This window comes from Eubalaena glacialis, chromosome 6 (assembly GCF_028564815.1).
Source record: "Eubalaena glacialis isolate mEubGla1 chromosome 6, mEubGla1.1.hap2.+ XY, whole genome shotgun sequence".
Lineage (NCBI taxonomy): Eukaryota > Metazoa > Chordata > Mammalia > Artiodactyla > Balaenidae > Eubalaena > Eubalaena glacialis.
The window spans coordinates 64,226,057-64,250,663 of record NC_083721.1 but is presented as its reverse complement, the minus strand read 5'-3'; positions in this window follow the sequence as shown (position 1 = coordinate 64,250,663).

The window sequence follows — 24,607 nt, the reverse complement described above, 5'->3', positions numbered from 1 at the left end:
TCTCCTCCTCCTCCACCTCCTTCTCCTCTTCTTCCTCCTCTCCTTCTTTTGACTATAAGTTGTATGAGAAAATAGTGATTGGAATTTTAAGACTAGATAGAGTTCATGAATTTGCAGCCCACCTCCCTAAACAAAAGAAAAGGCAGGTTAAATTACAGGGCTGAGTACTGCTATTATTGTTTAAAAAATGGTGTTATGTGACTGATTGGTCAGTTGTATACATTCCTCAAAGTCACTTGTACAGAGAATGCTTAATGGAAAAATGATCTCCACCCTAAAAGAATAACTTATCTATTACCTTTCTTTCCATTTGGGCAATATGCCACAACTCAAGATTCATAAATGTAGTTTAGTATATTACAAAGGAAAATTATTAGAGTTTCTAAAACACTGATCTGATGCTTCCTCCCATTATGTCCCTAAACAAACATAAATATTCCAAGTGACAACTGATGTTTGGTCTCCATGGCCAAGGAAAAGAGGAAAATTTAGATAATTAATCAGGTAGTACTTTTTGTTTTACTGTCATATTGCTACATCTATATATCCATATCTACATCACTATCTAAAATTTATAAAATATATTTATATTTAATAATATATAATTAAATATAATATAAATATTAATTATTAATTATATGGAGTATATATTTTATTATATAATATATAAAATAATATACAATATATAATGTATACATAATATATAAATTTTTAATAAATAAAATTCAGTTTTATATATTAGACATTTATACATATTTTATACATATTATAAATAAATTATGCAGTAGATATAGATATATAGATACCCACACACAAACTGATAGGATTTCAACTGGACTTAGTCTACTTAGCATTATCGTATCTTCCCAGAATCACCAAATCAGCCAGATGTAACATGTTGTTAGATTTTATTTTACATCCTATTTTCTTAAAGTTTCATATTATTAATTTTGTTTTGTCTTTTAGATTTCTTCAGGAATAGCATAACTCATTTCTTCCCTTAGGAACAGAGTACGCTATAGAAATGTAAAAATTTGCCCCCCTCCCATCCACAAGAGTAATATATACATACATACATATAAGCTTTGGGGTTCTGGTCTATCACTGGAGGCCCATAACAATAATGGCTCTCTGAAATATGAGTTGGCATTTCAATTTGGCCCAATTTCACCCTCAAGTTAACAATTCTGTGCTCACATTTCAAAAAGGTTTAAAGCACTGCCGAAGATGGAGTCTGATAAGCAAATTTTTGTATAGTTCTGCTTGCTCTCTCATTTTTCTTTTTCTCTTTTCATTTTAAATAATGAAAGCAGTAAGCCTGGAAAGGTCAAATGCTTTAGGTTTTGTCAGGCAGTTTGGGATTTCTCTAGTGAAGAATACATCCCAATTCCCTGGAATGTCAAATCAGCATCTTAGTCGGTCACTAGAACCAGGACAGACGGGATCCCCCAGGAGGGTTGGCCCATTTTCCTTCTTAGCTCACAGAATTAAAACTTGAAACTGTAGCTTTCTTTGACCTCACATTTGTTAAAAAAAAAATTTTAAAACTATTCTTTTTCACCTCTGAGAGAGTTTAAGCCAAGAATTTGAAAACTGTTCCTCTAGAGAGAGATCAAGAAGGGCAGCAGATGAAGCACAAGTGGAATATCATATTTTTATATAGGTTATTTAATTAAGAAGTTGTAAGTAAATATCCATTGTGTAGAAAATTGCATGTGCTTGATCAATAATACCATTGCTAATATCAGGGTCTAATGGTTGGCTTGAAAAAATGTGGCTTGGATGCCTTAAGCAATTATCCTGACTAGCTATAGGAATTTTTTTTTTTTTTTTTTGCATTGAAAAGCTTCATGAGCCTTGTTTTTGTTTTTGTTTTCTCTTCCATAAAATGTAGCAGTAGAATAATATGACTTTGGAAATACCTTGTAAACACAGGGTTCTTGTTTGATTTGCTCATGACAATGTCCAACATTGTACCTGATGCGTTATAGGTTCCCAATAAGTGCTTATTGAACAAATGAATGGATGAATAATTGATTTTTGATTAGAAGGCTTGAGTTTTGTCATAAACATGCTAAGTGGTTTTGTCCAAATTATTTAATTCCTTTGTGTAGCTTCTTCCTCTTAGAGTTTCTATGGCTATTATAAAGATTAATAATATTGATTATTATTGATCCAACTAGGGTTATTAATATACCTAGGAACATAGTTCATTAATAGTGTTAACAATGTTTATGTGTATATTACTGTTATCACTCATTTTTGGAGTCCTGACTGTTTCTATCACACTGTCATCTTCAATTTCAATCAAGACACCTCAACATGGAATTTTTTAGAAAATGGTCCAATAATATTGATAGTATCATTTGTATTGCTATTACTGTTGTATTATGGCATAAAGTCATGATATAGTACATATTTTTATCAATATAAAAAATTATTCAAACCACAGTAATGTTTTGAATATCTACTGTGTGTCGATTACTGTTTGTCACTGTGGGTATAGCAATAAACCAGACAGTCAAGATCCCTGAACTTATATTCTAGTTGGGGATGATGGTGCACATAAAGACAGATAAAAAGGAAGTGAAAAAAAAAAAAAAAAGATAATGATAAATGCTTGGAAGAAGATAAATAGGGTAGATGTGAAAGAAGGTGATGGAGAAATGAGGTATTTTAGGTTGTATGCTCAGAAAGGTCTCTCAGAAGAGATGGCTTTCGAGCTGAGCTTGGAGGTATCTACAGAACCAGCTCAAATGTCCTAAAAGAGAATGAGTTTGGAAGGTTCTAGGAACAGCAACAAATTCATCGTGGCTGAAACACAGACAGCAAGTGGATAATAATATATTTGTACCAGGATTTGATGCACAAAGAAAAAGGTAATGAGTTTTTTCCCATTGTCCCTTTATAAAGATGTTATTTCTTTTATTACTGTAAGAGGAAGAAGAGCTAAAATAAAATGTGAGTTTTAGAATGTATTTCCAATACAATTGTTCCAGTCTACTTCTTGGGTATGCTGGGTAGCGGTCAGCAGTCTGACAGCATGTAAACATGTGGACATTCTCTGGCTTTGCAAGCAGGAAGTGTTCTGAGAAAAGAATGAGTTTTCGTGTCTTTTTGTGCTTTTTCTTTCATAGTAAAAGGAAGAGGAGCCTGAAAAAAGAGGGTGTTAAGAATGGGAAAATGGACTAGGAGTACATTGGTATGTCTCTGAAGATAAAAACATGTTCTTACACATGCTTGGCTGTCATAAAATGTTGTAAGAGTTAGAAATAAATGCACTTCACATCAGAAAAGCACATGGAGTTAGGGTTCATAAACATCATTAAATGGTAACTCAAATATTAGGAAGAAAAGAAAATATGAAATGTGGATTTTTAGTAGGTATTTATGTCTTTCATTATGAATATTCTAAAACATACACAATACCAGAAAGAAAAAAAAATAGTGTAGTGAACCCTATGTACCCATCATCAACTTCAACATTTACCAGTGTTTCACCTATGTTGTTTTACCTAACTCACTCCTTTAATTTTTTCAGAGTACTGCAAAGCAAATATTGGTTTGACAGTTTTTCACTCATAAATAATTTAGTATGCTTCAACATGCTTTAACAGATGAGGGCGTACTTTAAAAAATACTACCACTACCACAGTAACATTATCATGCTTAACAGCATTAAAGACATTTGTTCATATTATTTAATAACTAGACCATATTCAAATTCCCTAATTGTCTTAGAAATGTCTTTCTGTAGTTGGTTTGTTCTAACCAGGATCCAAAAAGGTCCACACATTGAATTTGGTTGTAATCTCTCTTAAATCTCTGGTGTATAATGGCCTTCCTCCTCCAAAGTTTTTATTTGTTTGGGAAATTGGGCTATTTGTCTTGTGAAATATCCCATATCTAGATTTGTTTGATTGTTTCTTTATGTTGTTGTTTAAATGGTTCCTCTATTCTACATATGTCCCTAGTCAGAGCTTGATTAGATTCAGAATCAATGATCTTTTTCAGGAATATTTTACAGGCATGCTTAGTGCATCCATATCACATATGCAGGCAAGCACCAAATAGCTGTGGTCACACTTTTAGTGATGCTAAGATTAATCAATGGGTTCATGTGCTGTCAGTTTGGCCCCATCGATTTATAAAGGTTTCCATTAATATTTTACCTAATAGTTTTAGTTTCCATTGATGAGCATTGCCTAGGCCACAATTTCAATAACACATTATGAAATAGTGATTTCAAATTATATTATTCTGTTTTCCACCTAAAATTCTTCTATAATGAAGAAATTTTCCTCATCAATTATTTGGTTACCATGAATTGTGCTATAATATTCTCCTGTCTTTCATGGAGTAAAACAAATCAGCTGAGTGGTGTAGTAGATACAGAATAGTGGTCTGTGTATCAATCTGTTTTAAGATACTACCTCTGGCCAAGAACTTAGGGAGGCTTTACAGAGAATCTGATGTTTGAGTTGGCTTCCTTCCCTTCTTTTTCCTTCCTTCCTTCCTTCCTTCCTTCCTTCCTTCCTTCCCTCCTTCCTTCCTTCCCTCCTTCCCTCCTTCCTTCCTTCCTTCCTTCCTTCCCCTCCTCCTCCCCCCTCTCTCCCTCCCTCCCTCTCTCTCTCTTTCTTTCACCTTCCTTCCTCTCTCCCTTCCTTCCATCTTTCTTCCCTTCTTCTCTCCCTCTCACTCTTCCTCTCCTTTTCTTTCCCTCCATGCAATAAAGTTCACAGTTCTAAAGTGTGCACTTTGGCAAATTTTAGTAGTTGCGTGTACATATGTAACTTCCTTCTAAGACAAGATACAGAACATTTACATCATCACAGAAGTTTTCTGGTGCTTTCCAGTCAATTCTAACTCTCCCTCAAGAAATGACTTTCTGATTTCTATCTCCATGGATCAGTTTTGCCCCTTCTTGGAATTTATATGAATGAATCATATAGTACGGGACTTTCAATTTTTTCTTTTGCAGGTGGAGGTATATCTGGCTACTTTTGCTTAACATAATGTGTTGGAGAGTCATTCGTGTCATCATGTGTATCAGTAGCTCATTCTTTTCTAGTACCGGATATACCACATTCTCCAGTTGGTGGACACTTGGCTTCTTTCTAGCTTTTGACTATAATGAATAAGGTTTCGATGAACAGTTGTTTTTGCAAATCTATTATGTGGACATATGTTTCATTTCTCTTGGATAAAACCTTAGGAGTGACACTTCTAGACCCACACATATACAATGAATTGATAATTCACCCTTCTTGTGGTATAATTGAAGCATACCAAACTGCACATATTTAAAATAAATAAGTTGATCAGTTTGAGCATATGTATACACTCTTGATCAAGATAAATATTCCCATCATTTCCCAAAAGTATCCTGTGTCAATCTGTAATCCATTTATATCTAAACACCCCATCACAGGAACCCATGATTTGCTTTCTGACACTATAAATTCATTTACATTTTCTGGAATTTCATATAAATGAAATTATACAATATGTGCTGTTTGTTCCTGGCATAATTCTTGCACTCAGCATAATGATTTTGAGGAATAGTCCATGTTGTTGTGTGTTTTGGTAATTCTTTCCTTTTTATTGCTGAGTAGTATTCCATTGTGTGGATATACCACCATTTGCTTGTCTGTTCAACTGTTGATGAATATTTGGATTTTCCTAAATGGTTTTTGGCTATTACAAATAAAACTGCAATGAATATTTGCATACAAGTCTTTGTGTGGACATTTGCTTTCTTTTCTGTTAGGGAGACAACTAGTTGTAAAATGACTGGACTGAATGGTAGGAATATATTGAATTTTTTAAGAATCTACCAAACTTTATCCAAACATTTCTGTAACTTTTCCCAAGGTGATTATAGCATTTCTACCCAAAGTATATGAGTTGCAGTTGCTTCACATCCTCACTAGGACTTAAAATGGCCAGATTTTTTTTTGTAGTAGGGGTGGTTTTTAAATTTTAACTTATCTAATGGGTATATAGGGTGTATCTCCTTGTGTTTTTGATTTTGTTTCTCCAGTGGCTAATGATGCTCAGCATCATTACATGTACTATTGGCCATTCATGTCTTTTCAAATCTTGTATCTATTTTCTTATTGAGTTGTTAACCTTCTTATATTAAGTTCAAAAAGTTCTTCATATATTCTGGATTCAAGCTTTTGTCTGATCAGTGTGTGTGTATTCTACCAGTCTATGGCTTGTCTTTTTGTTTAATTAACGGTATCTTTGAAGATCAGAAGTTTTTAATGTTGATGAAATTCAATTTATCTTTTTTTTGTTTTTTCTTGTATGACTCATCCTATCATGTTCTAAGAAATCTTACCCCACAATCACAAAGATTTTCTCCTAAGAGTTTTATAGTTTTAGGTTTTACATTTAGAACTGTAGTCCACTTTGAGGTAATTTTTGTGCATGGTATGAGATAAGGATAGATGTTCTCATTTTTCCATACAGGTATTCATTTATTGAAAAGTCTTTTCATTTCTCATTGAATTTCCTTGGCACTTTTGTCAAAAATCAGTTCAAATATGTACTTGTCTATTTCTTGACTCTCTTTTCTGTTCCATTGATCTATGCCTATCTTTTTGCAAATACCCAAACTATCTTTTCTTGTTTTTATTTATTTTATTTTATTTACTTATTTTTGGCTGCATTGGGTCTTCGTTGCTGCGTGTGGGCATTCTCTAGTTGTGGTGAGTGGGGGCTACTCTTCTTTCTGGTGAGTGGGCTTCTCATTGCAGTGGCTTCTCTTGTTGTGGAGCATGAGCTCTAGGCATGCGGGCTTCAGTAGTTGTGGCACGTGAGCTCAGTAGTTGTGGCTTGTGGGCTCTAGAGCGCAGGCTCAGTAGTTGTGATGCACGGGCTTAGTCACTCAGTGGCATGTGGGATCTTCCTGGACCAGGGCTCGAACCCATGTCCCCTGCATTGGCAGGCAGATTCTTAACCACTGCACCATCAGGGAAGCCCCCAAACTATCTTGATTGCTATAGTTTTAATGCTAAGCCTTGAAATCAGGTCGAGTAAATCTTCTAACTTTGTTCTTCTTTCTTTTAATTCCTTTGCCTATTCTAGATCCTTTGCATTTCTGTACAGAGTTTTAAATCAAATTGTCAATTTCTACTAAAAAAGCCTGCTACAAAATGGTTCCATAAGGACATTATTACTTAGTGATAATGGGTAACCATGCATTAATTTATTCTTTTTTTCATTCAGCATTAATTGTGGGTGTGACGTATGCAGAGATTTATGCTGGAAATAAAAATATACATAACCGTATGTTATAAATATACCATCCTTTAAAGATGGCCCTTCAAACACAGGAGAATAGTATAAAACATTACACTGTGTCATATGTGCTGTGATGAACATATGAAAAGATTGTTGTAGGGCCTGAGACTAGATTATCTGTCTGGGAATGAGGGAAAGTATTTGACAGAGTGAGTAATACATTGTTGTGTTCTATGTGTTTAACTTAGGATTTTTGCAGTTTAGATCATTCAATTTCATTATTATATGTCATACATGTTGTTTGTATGACTGATATAATGATTTTACCTGTCCTTACATTAAAAAATTACTTTTTAAATTTTATTCTCTTTATTACAGATTTTACATATAATAATAAAATATTTTAAGACAAAAAATTAATTTAATTTAATTTTAAAAATAAAATAAAGCCTGCTAGAATTTTGATTGGGATTATGTTGAATCCATACATCAGTTGGGAATCAATTTGGGAAGAATTTCCATATTAATATTAATATTGAGTCTGGTCAATTGATTTTTGACAAGAGCACTATATTAATTAAATGAGAGAAAGTATTTTAACCAATGATTCTGGAATAACTGGATGTTCACAATGGGGGAAAAATGACTTCTATATCTACCTTATTCCATGCTCCAAAATTAATCTGAAATGATCATACATTTAAACATGAAGCCTATAACCATAAAGATCTTGAAGAGAGTATGAGAATTTTGTTTTTACCTTATAGAAGTCAAACATTTCTTAGAACCCAAAATGTATAAGCCATAATGGGGAATAAAAATCCTGTTAATTTTGAGATCATCAAAATTAAAAACATCTGCTCATCAAAAGACATCATTAAGAAAATGAATAGGCAAGCCACAGCCTGGAAGAAAATATTCAAAATGCATTTCTCACAAATAAATTGTATCAAGAATATAGAAAGCACTCCTAAAAATCAATAATAAAAAGACAAACAATCTAATTATAAATGAGCAAAAGTATTGAACAGACAATTTACAAAGGAAGATATATGAATGACCAGTAAGCACGTTAATAGGTGACTAACATCATTAGTCATCTTGGAAATGCAAATTGAAAACTCAATGAAGAATGCAAATTGAAACTCCAATGAGATACCATTTCACACCTGCTGGAAGAGCTAAAATTAAAGAAAAATAAGACAATATAAGATGATCTTGAGTATGTGGAGTAACTTTAATTTCATACGTGCTGGAAATATGTAAAATGGCACAATCATTTTTTGAAAACTATTTGGCTGTTTCTTAGAAAGTAAAATATACCTCTATCTTAGAGTGTAACTATAATTCTTATTTCTGTCTCCTATTGGTAAGAGAGGCAGCCCAGGGACTTGACATTGTTTAGAGCCACAGATAAACCTGGTTATATCTTTTGTCACCAGGGGCTGACTAATGTGTCTCTTCACACAATTCAGGGGCCTTTGTTAAGACTGGGGAGTGGGGGACATTAATATCCACCTGGGAGAACTATGCCAAAATATGCTCAGTTTCTACCTCATTGAGCCTCTGGGAGCGTAGAAGTTTCTTTTTTTTTTTTTTTTTTAAACATCTTTATTGAAGTATAATTGCTTTACAATGGTGTGTTAGCTTCTGCTTTATAACAAAGTGAATCAGTTATACATATACATATGTTCCCATATCTCTTCCCTCTTGCATCTCCCTCCCTCCCACCCTCCCTATCCCACCCCTCTAGGTGGTCACAAAGCACCTAGCTAATCTCCCTGTGCTATGCGGCTGCTTCCCACTAACTTATCTATTTTACATTTGGTAGTGTATATATGTCCATGACACTCTCTCACCCTGTCACATCTCACCCCTCCCCCTCCCCATATCCTCAAGTCCATTCTCTAGTAGGTCTGTGTCTTTATTCCCATCTTGCCACTAGGTTCTTCATGACCTTTTTTTTTTTTTTTTTTTTCTTAGATTCCATATATATGTGTTAGCATACGGTATTTCTTTTTCTCTTTCTGACTTACTTCACTCTGTATGACAGACTCTAACTCCATCCACCTCATTACAAATACCTCCATTTCATTTCTTTTTATGGCTGAGTAATATTCCATTGTATATATGTGCCACATCTTCTTTATCCATTCATCCGATGATGGACACCTAGGTTGCTTCCATGTCCTGGCTATTGTAAACAGAGCTGCAATGAATATTTTGGTACATGACTCTTTCTGAATTATGGTTTTCTCAGGGTATATGCCCAGTAGTGGGATTGCTGGGTCATATGGTAGTTCTATTTTTAGTTTTTTAAGGAACCTCCATACTGTTCTCCATAGTGGCTGTGTCAATTTACATTCCCACCAACAGTGCAAGAGTGTTCCCTTTTCTCCACATCCTCTCCAGCATTTATTGTTTCTAGATTTTTTGATGATGGCCATTCTGACCGGTGTGAGATGATACCTCATTGTAGTTTTGATTTGCATTTCTCTAATGATTAATGATGTTGAGCATTCTTTCATGTGTCTGTTGGCAATCTGTATATCTTCTTTGGAGAAATGTCTATTTAGGTCTTCTGCCCATTTTTGGATTGGGTTGTTCATTTTTTTGTTATTGAGCTGCATGAGCTGCTTGTAAATCTTGGAGATTAATCCTTTGTCCGTTGCTTCATTTGCAAATATTTTCTCCCATTCTGAGGGTTGTCTTTTGGTCTTGTTTATGGTTTCCTTTGCTGTGCAAAAGCTTTTAAGTTTCATTAGGTCCCATTTGTTTATTTGTGTTTTTATTTCCATTTCTCTAGGAGATGGGTCAAAAAGGATCTTGCTGTGATTTATGTCATAGAGTGTTCTGCCTATGTTTTCCTCTAAGAGTTTGATAGTGTCTGGCCTTACACTTAGGTCCTTAATCCATTTTGAGTTTATTTTTGTGTATGGTGTCAGGGAGTGTTCTAATTTCATACTTTTACATGTACCTGTCCAATTTTCCCAGCACCACTTATTGAAGAGGCTGTCTTTTCTCCACTGTATATGCTTGCCTCCTTTATCAAAGATAAGGTGACCATATGTGCGTGGGCTTATCTCTGGGCTTTCTATCCTGTTCCATTGATCTATATTTCTGTTTTTGTGCCAGTACCAAACTGTCTTGATTACTGTAGCTTTGTAATATAGTCTGAAGTCAGGGAGCCTGATTCCTCCAGCTCCATTTTTCGTTCTCAAGATTGCTTTGGCTATTCGGGGTCTTTTGTGTTTCCATACAAATTGTGAAATTTTTTGTTCTAGTTCTGTGAAAAATGCCAGTGGTAGTTTGATAGGGATTGCATTGAATCTGTAGATTGCTTTGGGTAGCAGAGTCATTTTCACAATGTTGATTCTTCCAATCCAAGAACATGGTATATCTCTCCATCTATTTGTATCATCTTTAATTTCTTTCATCAGTGTCCTATAATTTTCTGCATACAGGTCTTTTGTCTCCTTAGGTAGGTTTATTCCTAGATATTTTATTCTTTTTGTTGCAATGGTAAATGGGAGTGTTTTCTTAATTTCACTTTCAGATTTTTCATCATTAGTATACAGGAATGCAAGAGATTTCTGTGCATTAATTTTGTATCCTGCTACTTTACCAAATTCATTGATTAGCTCTAGTAGTTTTCTGGTAGCATCTTTTGGATTCTCTATGTATAGTATCATGTCATCTGCAAACAGTGACAGCTTTACTTCTTCTTTTCCGATTTGGATTCCTTTTATTTCTTTTTCGTCTCTGATTGCTGTGGCTAACACTTCCAAAACTATGTTGAATAATAGTGGTGAGAGTGGGCAACCTTGTCTTGTTCCTGATCTTAGTGGAAATGGTTTCAGTTTTTCACCATTGAGGACAATGTTGGCTGTGGGTTTGTCATATACGGCCTTTATTATGTTGAGGAAAGTTCCCTCTATGCCTACTTTCTGCAGGACTTTTATCATAAATGGGTGTTGAATTTTGTCGAAAGCTTTCTCTGCATCTATTGAGATGATCATATGGTTTTTCTCCTTCAATTTGTTAATATGATGTATCACGTTGATTGATTTGCGTATATTGAAGAATCCTTGCATTCCTGGAATAAACCCCACTTGATCATGGTGTATGATCCTTTTAATGTGCTGTTGGATTCTGTTTGCTAGTATTTTGTTGAGGATTTTTGCATCTATGTTCATCAGTGATATTGGTCTGTAGTTTTCTTTCTTTGTGACATCTTTGTCTGGTTTTGGTATCAGGGTGATGGTGGCCTCGTAGAATGAGTTTGGGAGTGTTCCTCCCTCTGCAATATTTTGGAAGAGTTTGAGAAGGATAGGTGTTAGCTCTTCTCTAAATGTTTGGTAGAATTCGCCTGTGACGCCATCTGGTCCTGGGCTTTTGTGTGTTGGAAGATTTTTAATCACAGTTTCAATTTCAGTGCTTGTGATTGGTCTGTTCATATTTTCTATTTCTTCCTGGTTCAGTCTCGGCAGGTTGTGCATTTCTAAGAATCTGTCCATTTCTTCCAGGTTGTCCATTTTATTGGCATAGAGTTGCTTGTAGTAATCTCTCATGATCGTTTGTATTTCTGCAGTGTCAGTGGTTACTTCTCCTTTTTCATTTCTAATTCTAGTAATTTGAGTCTTCTCCCTTTTTCTCTTGATGAGTCTGGCTAATGGTTTATCAATTTTGTTTATCTTCTCAAAGAACCAGCTTTTAGTTTCATTGATTTTTGCTATTGTTTCCTTCATTTCTTTTTCATTTATTTCTGATCTGATCTTTATGATTTCTTTCCTTCTGCTAGCTTTGGGGTTTTTTTGTTCTTCTTTCTCTAACTGCTTTAGGTGCAAGGTTAGGTTGCTTATTTGAGATGTTTCCTGTTTCTTGATGTAGGCTTGTATTGCTATAAACTTCCCTCTTAGAACTGCTTTTGCTGCATCCCATAGGTTTTGGATCGTCGTGTCTCTATTGTCATTTGTTTCTAGGTATTTTTTGATTTCCCCTTTGATTTCTTCAGTGATCACTTCGTTATTAAGTAGTGTATTGTGTAGCCTCTATGTGTTTGTATTTTTTACAGATCTTTTCCTGTAATTGATATCTAGTCTCATAGCATTGTGGTCGGAATAGATACTTGATACGATTTCAATTTTTTTAAATTTACCAAGGCTTGATTTGTGACCCAAGATATGATCTATCCTGGAGAATGTTCCATGAGCACTTGAGAAAAATGTGTATTCTGTTGTTTTTGGGTGGAATGTCCTATAAATATCAATTAAGTCCATCTTGTTTAATGTATCATTTAAAGCTTGTGTTTCCTTATTTATTTTCATTTTGGATGATCTGTCCATTGGTGAAAGTGGGGTGTTAAAATCCCCTACTATGATTGTGTTACTGTCGATTTCCCCTTTTATGGCTGTTAGTATTTGCCTTATGTATTGAGGTGCTCCTATGTTGGGTGCATAAATATTTACAATTGTTATACCTTCCTCTTGGATCGATCCCTTGATCATTATATAGTGTCCTTCTTTGTCTCTTGTAATAGTCTTTATTTTAAAGTCTATTTTGTCTGATATGAGAATTGCTACTCCAGCTTTCTTTTGATTTCCATTTGCATGGACTATCTTTTTCCATCCCCTCACTTTCAGTCTGTATGTGTCTCTAGGTCTGAAGTGGGTCTCTTGTAGACAGCATATATATGGGTCTTGTTTTTGTATCCATTCAGCCAGTCTGTGTCTTTTGGTGGGAGCATTTAATCCATTTACATTTAAGGTAATTATCGATATGTATGTTCCTATTCCCATTTTCTTAAATGTTTTGGGTTTGTTATTGTAGGTGTTTTCCTTCTCTTGTGTTTCTTGCCTAGAGAAGTTCCTTTAGCATTTGTTGTAAAGCTGGTTTGGTGGTGCTGAACTCTCTCAGCTTTTGCTTGTCTGTAAAGGTTTTAATTTCTCCATCAAATCTGAATGAGATCCTTGCTGGGTAGATTAATCTTGGTTGTAGGTTTTTCTCCTTCATCACTTTAAGTATATCCTGCCACTCCCTTCTGGCTTGCAGAGTTTCTGCTGAAAGATCAGCTGTTAACGTTATGGGAATGCCCTTGTGTGTTATTTGTTGTTTTTCCCTTGCTGCTTTTAATATGTTTTCTTTATATTTAATTTTTGATAGTTTGATTAATATGTGTCTTGGTGTATTTCTCCTTGGATTTATCCTGTGTGGGACTCTCTGTGCTTCCAGGACTTGATTAACTATTTCCTTTCCCATATTAGGGAAGTTTTCAACTATAATCTCTTCAAATATTTTCTCAGTCCCTTTCTTTTTCTCTTCTTCTTCTGGGACCCCTATAATTCGAATGTTGGTGCGTTTAATGTTGTCCCAGAGGTCTCTGAGACTGTCCTCAGTTCTTTTCATTCTTTTTTCTTTATTCTGCTCTGCAGTAGTTATTTCCACCATTTTATCTTCCAGGTCACTTATCCGTTCTTCTGCCTCAGTTATTCTGCTATTGATCCTATCTAGGGTATTTTTAATTTCATTTATTGTGCTTTTCATCGTTGCTTGGTTCCTCTTTAGTTCTTCTACGTCCTTGTTCAATGTTTCTTGCATTTTGTCTATTCTATTTCCAAGATTTTGGATCATCCTTACTATCATTATTCTGAATTCTTTTTCAGGTAGACTACCTATTTCCTCTTCATTTGTTAGGTCTGGTGTGTTTTGACCCTGCTCCTTCATCTGCTGTGTGTTTTTCTGTCTTCTCATTTTGCTTATCTTACTGTGTTTGGGGTCTCCTTTTCACAGGCTGCAGGTTCGTAGTTCTCGTTGTTTTTGGTATCTGTCCCCAGTGGCTAAGGTTGGTTCAGTGGGTTGTGTAGGTTTCCTGGTGGAGGGAACTAGTGCCTGTGTTCTGGTGGATGAGGCTGGATGTTGTCTTTCTGGTGGGCTCGTCCACGTCTGGTGGTGTGTTTTGGGGTGTCTGTGGCCTTATTATGATTTTAGGCAGCCTCTCTGTTAATGGATGGGGCTGTGTTCCTGTCTTGCTAGTTGTTTGGCATAGGGTGTCCAGCACTGTAGCTTGCTGGTCGTTGAGTGAAGCTGGGTCTTGATGTTGAGATGGAGATCTGTGAGAGATTTTCGCCGTTTGGTATTACGTGGAGCTGGGAGGTCTCTTGTGGACCAGTGTCCTGAAGTTGGCTCTCCCACCTCAGAGGCACAGCCCTGATGCCTGGCTGGAGCACCAAGAGCCTTTCATCCACACGGCTCAGAATAAAAGGTGGAAAAAATGGAAAGAAAGAAAAAAAGAGGATAAAATAAAATAAAATAAAGCAATTATAATAAAAAATAAGAAAAAAAATTATTAAGAATAAATTTATTAAGAAAAATTTTTTTTTAATTTTTAAAAATAGATTTATTAATTTTTATACTAAAAATAAGAAAAAAATTATTAAGAAAAAATTTATTAAGAAAAATTTTTTTTTAATTTTTTAAAATAAAAAATATGAAAAAACTTATTAAAAAAATGTTTTTAAATTTTTTAAAATAGAAAATAAGGAAAAAATTATTAAGAAAACATTAGGGGAAAAAAAATTTTTTTAAGTAAAAAAAAAAAAAAAAAGAAAATAACGGACGGACCTAACCCTAGGACTAATGGTGAGAGCAAAGCTATACAGACAAAATCTGACCCAGAAGCATACACATATACACTCACAAAAAAAGGAAAAGGGGAAAAGTTAATATATCCTGCTCCCAAAGTCCATCTCCTAAATTTGGGATGATTCGTTGTCTATTCAGGTATTCAACAGATGCAGGCACATCAAGTTGTTTGTGGAGCTTTAATCCGCTGCTTCTGAGGCTGCTGGGAGAGATTTCCCTTTCTCTTCTTTGTTCGTACAGCTCCCGGGGTTCAGCTTTGGATTTGGACCCGCCTCTGCATGTAGGTCGCCTGAGGGCGTCTGTTCCCCGCCCAGACAGCACGGGGTTAAAGGAGCAGCTGATTCGGGGGCTCTGGCTCAGTCAGGCCGGGGGGAGGGAGCGGTACGGAGGAGGCGGGGCGAGCCTGCGGCGGCAGAATCTGGCGTGACGTTGCAGCAGCCTGAGGCGCGCCGTGCGCTCTCCCGGGGAAGTTGTCCCCAGATTACGGGAGCCTGGCTGTGGCGGGCTGCACAGGCTCCCGGGAGGGACGGTGTGGAGAATGACCTGTGCTCGCCCACAGGCTTTTTGGTGGCGGCAGCAGCAGCCTTAGCGTCTCATGCCCGTCTCTGGGGTCCGCGCTGATAGCCGTGGCTCGCGCCCATCTCTGGAGTTCGTTTAAGTGGCGCTCTGAATCCCCTCTCCTTGCACGCTGCGAAACAAAGAGGCAAGAAAAAGTCTCTTGCCTCTTCGGCAGCTGCAGACTTTTTCTCGGGCTCCCTCCCGGCTAGCTGTGGTGCGCTAGCCCCTTCAGGCTGTGTTCACGCAGCCAACCCCAGTCCTCTCCCTGCGATCCGACCGAAGCCCGTGCCTCAGCTCCCAGCCCCCGCCCGCCCCGGCGGGTGAGCAGACAAGCCTCTCGGGCTGGTGAGTGCTGCTCGGCGCTGAGCCTCTGTGCGGGAATCTCTCCGTTTTTCCCTCTGCGTCCCTGTTGCTGTGGGATCCGCGCTGATAGCCGCGGCTCGCGCCCATCTCTGGAGCTCGTTTAGGCGGCGCTCTGAATCCCCTCTCCTTGCGTGCCGCGAAACAAAGAGGCAAGAAAAAGTCTCTTGCCTCTTCGGCAGCTGCAGTCTTTTTCCCGGACTCCCTCCCGGCTAGCACCGAAGCCCGAGCCTCAGCTCCCAGCCCCCGCCCGCCCCGGCGGCTGAGCAGGCAAGCCTCTGGGGCTGGTGAGTGCTGGTCGGCACCGCTCCTCTGTGCGGGAATCTCTCCGCTTTGCCCTCCGCACCCCTGTGGCTGCGCTCTCCTCCGTGGCTTTGAAGCTTCCCCCCTCTGCTACCCGCAGTCTCCGCCCACGAAGGGGCTTCCTAGTGTGTGGAAACCTTTCCTCCTTCACAGCTCCCTCCCACTGGTGCAGATCCCATCCCTATTCTTTTGTCTCTGTTATTTCTTTTTTCTTTTGCCCTACCCAAGTACGTGGGGAGTTTCTTGCCTTTTGGGAGGTCTGACGTCTTCTGCCAGCGTTCAGTGGGTGTTCTGTAGGAGCAGTTCCACGTGTAGATGTATTTCTCATGTATCTGTGGGAAGGAAGGTGATCTCCGCGTCTTACTCTTCCGCCATCTTGCCCCTCCCTCCGCGTAGAAGTTTCTTAACCCGTGATATAGACTGACTCCCAGGTCATTTTTAGCTGTAGTTTGGGATGACTCTTGTTCTTTCTTTATTTACCACTTTTGCTATTAGTGTTTGGACTAACCAGGTGACTGATGTAGGCAGCATAAAGCCTGAAGAAAATTGAAGAAGGCGAGGATGACCAAAGTAAGGACTATAAGGAGTAAAAGAGGGAGCGGACGAAGTTAGCCTGGTAGGCAAGGATTCATGCATTCTAGTACCATATTTAAGGAAGAAAACAAAAGAAGAAAGGGGGAAAAAAAACTAGGCTTAATTAATTCTTGGCCTAATTTATTCTAAGATTGTGATCTGTTGTGTTGAGTACAGGGCATTTTCCTGTAGAATTTCCATATCTCCAATGTGCCACATATTCTTTTTTTTTTTTTTTTCATCATGATTTCCACTGGTCCCTGTTAAGCTTCATTTTGTTGATTTCTGATTACTTCTCCAATTTAACAATGTCATTTTGAATTCAAATACCATCCTCCAGAGTACTGCCCTCCCTGAACTATCCCGGGTTTCATTTGCAAGTTTGGGAATAAACTCTATTACCATTTCATGGTTGGAAATATTAAATATGCAGTTTGAAATGCATAATAAAATTCCCTAAACTATTTCAAGGCTTCACACACATTAAGAATGATCAAACCCATAGTGTCCTCATGATTTAAGGTTTAGAATTTTCATTTTGTGCTAAAACATCAGACTCTGATACGGTATAAATTGTTATTTACACACAGCTAGAAGGAGTTCTGATGACCAGACCAAAAGCAAAAACTCAGTGTCATTCCAGTGTGAAGCCAGCAGTTGGGAGCCAGAACCACTTGATAATTAGGGAATATGTGTAGAGCTGTACCTCCAAACCTAACTGACGCAGAGATGTTTGTTAAATAACAGATCAAAACTGCCAAGCTCATATTTTACTTTATTGCAACATGTAAACAGTTTTTATGAATTACACTCTATTTGAAATATGTGAAACATTTTAATTTACATCTGATGTTTAAAATATTTTCTCAATGAGGAACAGGTGTCCATCGTACTTAAGCTAACAGCTTCGTTTGTTGAATCTGACAACAGTTTTAAATGAAAGGGGAGATTGTCTCATTCACCTCAGATTTTATAATAACATGTTGAGAGTCTTCTCCCAGTCTCGCTTGCTTCATTTGCTATTAAGACACATGATGCTTTCCCACTCTCCCTTCCAGTGTAATTTGCACCTTTTCCCAGGGCTGCACATTGTCATCACGAGGCTCCAGTGTCTCCTGGTGGAAGAGCGAGTCATGATACCAGGATTCCTGGTTGTTATTTCCAGTTGGCCAAAAACTGAATGTATAACTTGCTGTAGTTGAAATCTCTGAATGCCTTTTAAAAAATCGTTGTGCTAAACATTTTCTAAATTCTCTTCTACTCATGAAATATGTTCCTTGATTCATAATCATTATCATCCTGCTTTTGAAAAATGCAATGATTATTCCTCAATATACAAAATAATACCAGAATATTACTCAATGACAATAAAGAAGGTACATAGAGGGTCTGACACTCCTCCTAATAATAATAAGAATAATGATAGCAGCTAACATTTATTGAATGTTATGTGCCAAGCAGTGCTTTGAGTGACGAACATATTCATGTAACCTTCAGAGTAAACTTGGTTGACAGAAGAGTAAACTGAGCAGAGAGAGGTTAAACATCTTTTTGAGCAAGTAGGTGACAGAACTGAGGTGACAGGTGGCTGAACCTTGCTGTCTAAATCTGGAGTTCATGGACTTGACCACTTCATACCCTGCCTTCCAATGTTATGGGCTAAGTTGGAGAAGGCATTTTCTGGTACCTTAAAATTGAGAGAACAAGGAGCTTAAATTAAGCAAAGATCTTTAACATCACTTCAGTCTAGAAGTGTAGGCACCACATCAGCCTTTGTGAAGAAAGGTGGGTGGATTAGAGGACAGACAGACTGGAAGTGCCCAGGGAGGGCTATTCATACCCATTTTCTTATGAGACATACAATTATCATGTGGCAAATGGGATTTCATATTTTAGGGATATTATTATTATTCAATACATTTGTAAAATACTTTGAAATCTGGATTTCATGATTCCAGTAAGTTAACTCTGGATTTTGTAAACATCTGTATAATCTTTTAGCTATAGTTGAAAAGTGAATAAATTTAGAGAAAGTGAAAGAAAAGTACATGCTCCTTACCGAAAGATAACATCTGTTCTTCTATTATTTTTGCTAAATATCATTTGAATTACCTTACGATATTCCATTAAACAAATATACCAAAATTAAGCAATTCTTTTTCAAGAGGACATTTAAGTTCTTCTAATTTTTCACCACTAAAAGTCATGAGGATAATGAACATCTTTATATATGGATCTTAATCAGTGGATACTTTGGTTGGATTCCTAGAAATGGATTTACTTCATCAAAGTTGACACTTTCTCCGGCTCTTAATAAGTTTTGTAGGATGCACTTTATGAGCACTTTTTTTGTTTTTTTTCCTGCTGGAAATGGGATAGTGGCAATGAGTCTAGTAAAAACAGCAGGCTAGGTTCAAGGGTCCTGTGATGCCTTTTAGATGTTACTTAGCATAAGAAAGTTATCTCCCACTGTCTCTCTGGAGTGAGATTCAATGACCAGGCTCCTCTTGCTCTTGCCAGGAAAGATTACCTGGGGAAATCCAATACAAAACTTTAAACAAACATCTGAGAAACCTATTATTCCTAACTCACCACTGACATTGTAACTTCTCATAGATTGTTGGATACAGTAATTACTGATACTCTTTCTTCAGGCATCCGCTTGAAATTTGACCAAGAATTTCACAGCTTCTGGGTAAATATAGAAAGTAATTTGTGTCGATACTGCTCAAAATTCTTTTTGACCATTATAAGGAGCTTCAGCTATGGAAAATATCATATATGATGTTAGCATTTACAATGAGATAAAGTTATACTGACTATTTTACAGGTTAGAAATGAAATAATGAATTAGGTTCATGCTAATGTCATTTAAAAATATTTTATTATAAAGACAATAGATTTTCAAAGTGTTTTACAAATTTAATAATAATACAATGTCCGTAAAAAGTTTGATTGCTTTGTATCCCTCCTTTTGCAAGTATGTGGAACTGAGCTTTCCACGATGAAGCCCTTGCCCTAAGTGCACCAAGTTCTGTCACACCTTAGCATTTGGTTTCTGTGGCTGATTTTCAAACCTACTTATTTGCCTCAGAATCTTCTCCATTTCATTACTATATGTGACTAGCTAAATTATATTTTATGTCCAAAGGGAAATACAATGTTCTTTGAACCTAAGAAACCCTTTTAAATGGGAAGATAGCTTAGTTTCTTTAAGTCGTCTTTATGTTATTGCAAAGCAGGATGTTAATCTTGCCCCAAAAGTCAAAACAACTCTTCCTTTTCCAAACTTAAATGCAGCACTAATATAAAAATGAGTTTAGGGACTAGAGAGAAGGTACATTATTAGATATAGACTTGAACTTTCAGATTTATAAAATCACCTAGGTTCTATGGAACTTGAAAATAAAAATATATGAAAAATTTAGATTGAAGAATATTAGCAAAATTATATTTGCAGACGAGACCTATTGGTTGTTTTAAATAGGGAAGGATGCCTCAATTACTAACACCTTAAAAGTGTATATAGGAAGTGTTATGGACTGAATGTTTGTGTCATACCAGAATTCACATGCTGAAGCCCTAACCCCAGTGTGGCTGTATTTGAAGATGGTGCCTCTAAGGAATTTATTAAGGATAAATGAGGTCATAAGCTTGGGACCCTGATCCGATAGGATTAGTGTCCTTATAAGAAGAGACACCAGAGAGCTTGTTCTCTCTCTCCCCTTCTCTGCACACACACACCTGGAAAAGGCCATATGAGGACAAAGCAAGAAGATGGCCATCTACAAGCAAAGAAGAGTTCTTATGAGAAACTGAATTGGCTGGCACCTTGATCCTGAACTTCTAGCCTCCAGAACTGTGAGGAAATAAATTTCCTGGTTTAAGCCACCAAGTCTGTGACATTTTATTATGGCAACACAAACAGACTAATACAGGAGGCTCCAAAGCAGAGGGAAGAGTCTGTGGGTTGGGTTAGAATTGTGGGGTACTTAAAGTAGGTGAGTTATGTTCTATTAGCACTTCCTGGTATCCTTGTATATGGTTTATAGTTTTGTGTTATTTTATAATTATCTTAAGAGCACCTTATTTTTTTTCTTCCTGAGTAGTCCATGGGAATAGAAGGAAAGAAATTAACATTTATTAGACACTTAACTTGTGCCAGGCACCATTTCACATGTATTTTCTCATTTAATCCTTAGAAACCTCTTGTAACTTAAGTATTATTATTCCAATAATTATAGTTAAAGAGATGAAATAACTTTCCCCCACTATCACTTAACTAGTTAATAGGCAGATTTGGGATTCAAACCCATAATTTTTTTTCTACAAAGCCATAATCTTTTTTTTTAATATTCTTTTCCATTATATTTTATTATAAGATACTGAATATAGTTTCCTGTGCTGTACAGTTCGACCTTGTTTATCTATTTTACATATAGTAGTGTGTATATGTTAAGCCTAAACTCCTAATTTATCCCTCCCCCTTTCCCCTTTGGTAACTATAAGTTTGTTTTCTATGTCTGTGATTCTGTTTCTGTTTTGTGAATAAGTTCATTTTTATCTTATTTTAGATTCCACATGTAAGTGATACCATATTGTATATGTCTTTCTGACTTACTTCGCTTAGTATGATAGTCACTAGGTCCATCCATGTTACTGCAAATGGCATTATTTCATTCTTTTTTATGGCTGAGTAGTATTCCATTGTGTGTGTGTGTGTGTGTGTGTGTGTGTGTGTGTATACCACATCTATAGTCTTTCCATTACATAATATTCAGGATCCAGTCAGAAAATGGAAACCACTCTAGTATTTCAAATGGAAGGGAATTGATTGTACTGGGAGTAAAAGAACTGAAAGGCCAAAAAGAAGATGGTGAAGCAGCCCAGAGAGTACCACAAGCAAGACATGGCTACTACTACCCTTGAGCTGGAGAATCTAAGAGAGTAGGTAGTATTACCAGAGCCCAGAAGTATCCTGGTGAACACTCCTTGCCTGCTCTATGGCAGACGGTACCACGGAGGAGAAGTTGTCTAACAAGAGCCAGAGCTGCTGCCCTGGGCTCTATCCAAGCAGAGAGAGGAAAAAAAATCTTTCTGGGTTTTCTCCTCTTCCCACTCTTCTGTCTTACACCAGTGCCTGTCATTAGCCAAACCTCCAGGAAACCAGAAAGCAAAGGCTCAGGAAATGCGGAACAAGACAGACAAGCAACAAGTAATAGGTCTGAGAGCAAATAAGCAAATGACTTAGGGCTGGCTATCCACGTTGCCATCTAAGTGACAGAGAGTTTCAGATCATGTAACTATTTTGCATTACTCTCAAATCCCAGCAAAGTGTTATGTTCACATTCATGTCTTTACACCTGAAAGGGCCCCACTACTTGTGTAGACTTTCATTTTACACATTGCAAAACCGTGGCTTAAAGAGAGAAATTTATTTAGTAAAAGTCAATAGCAGGTAAATAGCAGAGCCAGAACCAAATCCAGGAATTCTGAAACCAGGTCCAGTTTCTTTCCATTTCACCTTGAAGTGCTCAATAAGCACTTGTCAAATTGAATTGAACTGAACTGATTCAGCCGAGGTGATTATGGTGAAAGGGAAATTGCAAGCTTCCCAAAGCACAGCAGTATGTTGTCATATTAGTACCACAAAGATACTGTACAGATAAAGAAAATTCCTGATCAAACCATCATAGTAAACCTTTCTTGTGAATTACTGCTCATCTTTTTGTTATTTTTTTCTATATATACTTTTAATTTTGCCTTGCAGTCAGTGGAAACACAGAACAATTTTAAAATTTATTTTGGATGACTGCCTGGTTTGCTAAAACATATCTACACTAAAGCTGATGGCTGTCAAAAATATTAATATAAAATGGGAGCCACTCCATAAACCAACCACATGTAGGCAACATTTAGTTTTTGTTCTTGTTTTTTTCTTAAATGAATATGATTTGAGCATTTTCCTTGTCTGATCACATCTGAGACTAATCTCCCCTTCTCCCCAGTTTCCCATAACTTAGGGGTAGTAACTGAAGAAAATTCCTTTAACTCCCCCCAAAATATGCTTATTTCACTTCATAAAAATTCATAGTAATTTCTTGTCAGCATTCTTTTTGTATTTCTCAGTAAATTCACAAGAGAGAGGAGGTTATATTTCTGTTTTCACAAAACTTGCCCTGGCCAAGGAAAAGAAAGATGGAAGTTTATTTTGTACCCTTTATGTTCTCCTAGCCCACCAGACAGACCACAATTTCCCAAATCATAGCACATTAGTTATCTTAGCTATGGAACTCAAAATAGTTTTTCTGTGGGCTAAAACGGATATATTAAAATAATCCCTGATCTAAAATGGACTTTCCCCCTCCTCCTCCTCCACCTCTTCATCCTCCTCCTTCTCTTTCTTCTCTCTCCATCTCTCCCTTTCCCTCCCTCCCTCTCTCCCTGACCCTCTCCCTCTCTCTCTCTCCCCCCTTCTCTTCCCCCTGAGAGAGCACCCATATATTACTATGAATTCTGTCCTCAAATTACAGTTCAGAGTGTAGATAATCCTGAAAAACAGTCATGCCAGGTTCATTACATGACTCTACTGTAGGTTGCCAGTGTCTTCTACCTTCCTCCAGACTCTCCTCTACCCCATGAGCTGTTTTTTCCATTACTTTGTGGCAATACAGCCTCATACCAGCTGTCATTCACAGAGAGCTGGTAGCTCTTTCCATTGTTCATAGATTTAGGAATAACTCTCTCCCCACTCACTCTCCACCATCATATATATACACCCAATTCTCCAACCCTTTCTCATAGTAAATAGGGGCTTCCGTCCATTTATGTGCAGAGACAGAAATATTCAACTAGAGAGAGTGAGTCTATTGTTCTCCGTACTGCACATGCCAGGAGTCACCAGTCACAGCATGGTCTATGCGAACTGCACCCCCTTGGAGTTGTGCAGTACACAGCCATTTACACAGACTCCCGGAAGTTGTGCAAAAGGACATCTTTGCAATGGTATAAACAATATGGCCTCAGGCAATTAAATGAGATATAGACAAAAATCAGTAAAGCTTTGTTAAGATTGTAAGACAGTTCTGACTGTGATCCCTCAGTCTATATACCTATGTCTAACTTCCAAGTCCCTTTTGCCAAGCATCTGGAAAGTCTACATTTTCTCATGGCATCCAACTTCTCTGTCTTGTTTCATTCAAGGGCTATACCCCCTTGCAGCTAGTCCTAAGCTTCTTCTAGATTCCTCCTCATTCTCTAACAGTCCTCTACCTCGTACTGGGTGATCTGCGTTCACCTACCATCCATTATTCCCACCACAGAGACCTATATGTTATGTCCAGAAAGAGACAAAGGTCTCTCTTGTTTATTAATAGTTAATAACTATTAATAGTTTAGCTAACTATTAACCTTTGCTCATATAAATAATTACATGACAGCAAACTGATTACCCCCAATATATATATACATAAGAAAATCAGACACTAGCATTCACCAAAGCTTATTTTTCATGAGTGTCTGCAGGAACAATTTTTATTAATCAGACTTACAAGGTGTCTATCCTTTAAATTATTAATAGAGACCTTAGAATGCATTAGTAAGTTTCCACAAGCACCTGCTTGTGCTGAAAACAATTATAATTATTCTCTTTGTACAAAAAAAAGGAAAGAAATAACTAGCATTCATCTTTGCTGTGGTTCATTCAGAACTATTCACAGTGTTAGGCAATAATATCCTGCCCTATCACTATGCCTTTTCCAAAAGATTGTATATTCAGACTAAAGGAACTACCCTGGCCTACAACAATTTAAAAGAGGTTCTAGGTCCAGAGTGGTTAACAATAATCCATACTCACCTGGCTAGTTAATCACAGAATGAGGTCTTGAGCTAAGAGATTCTGAATACCCATAACATTGTATTA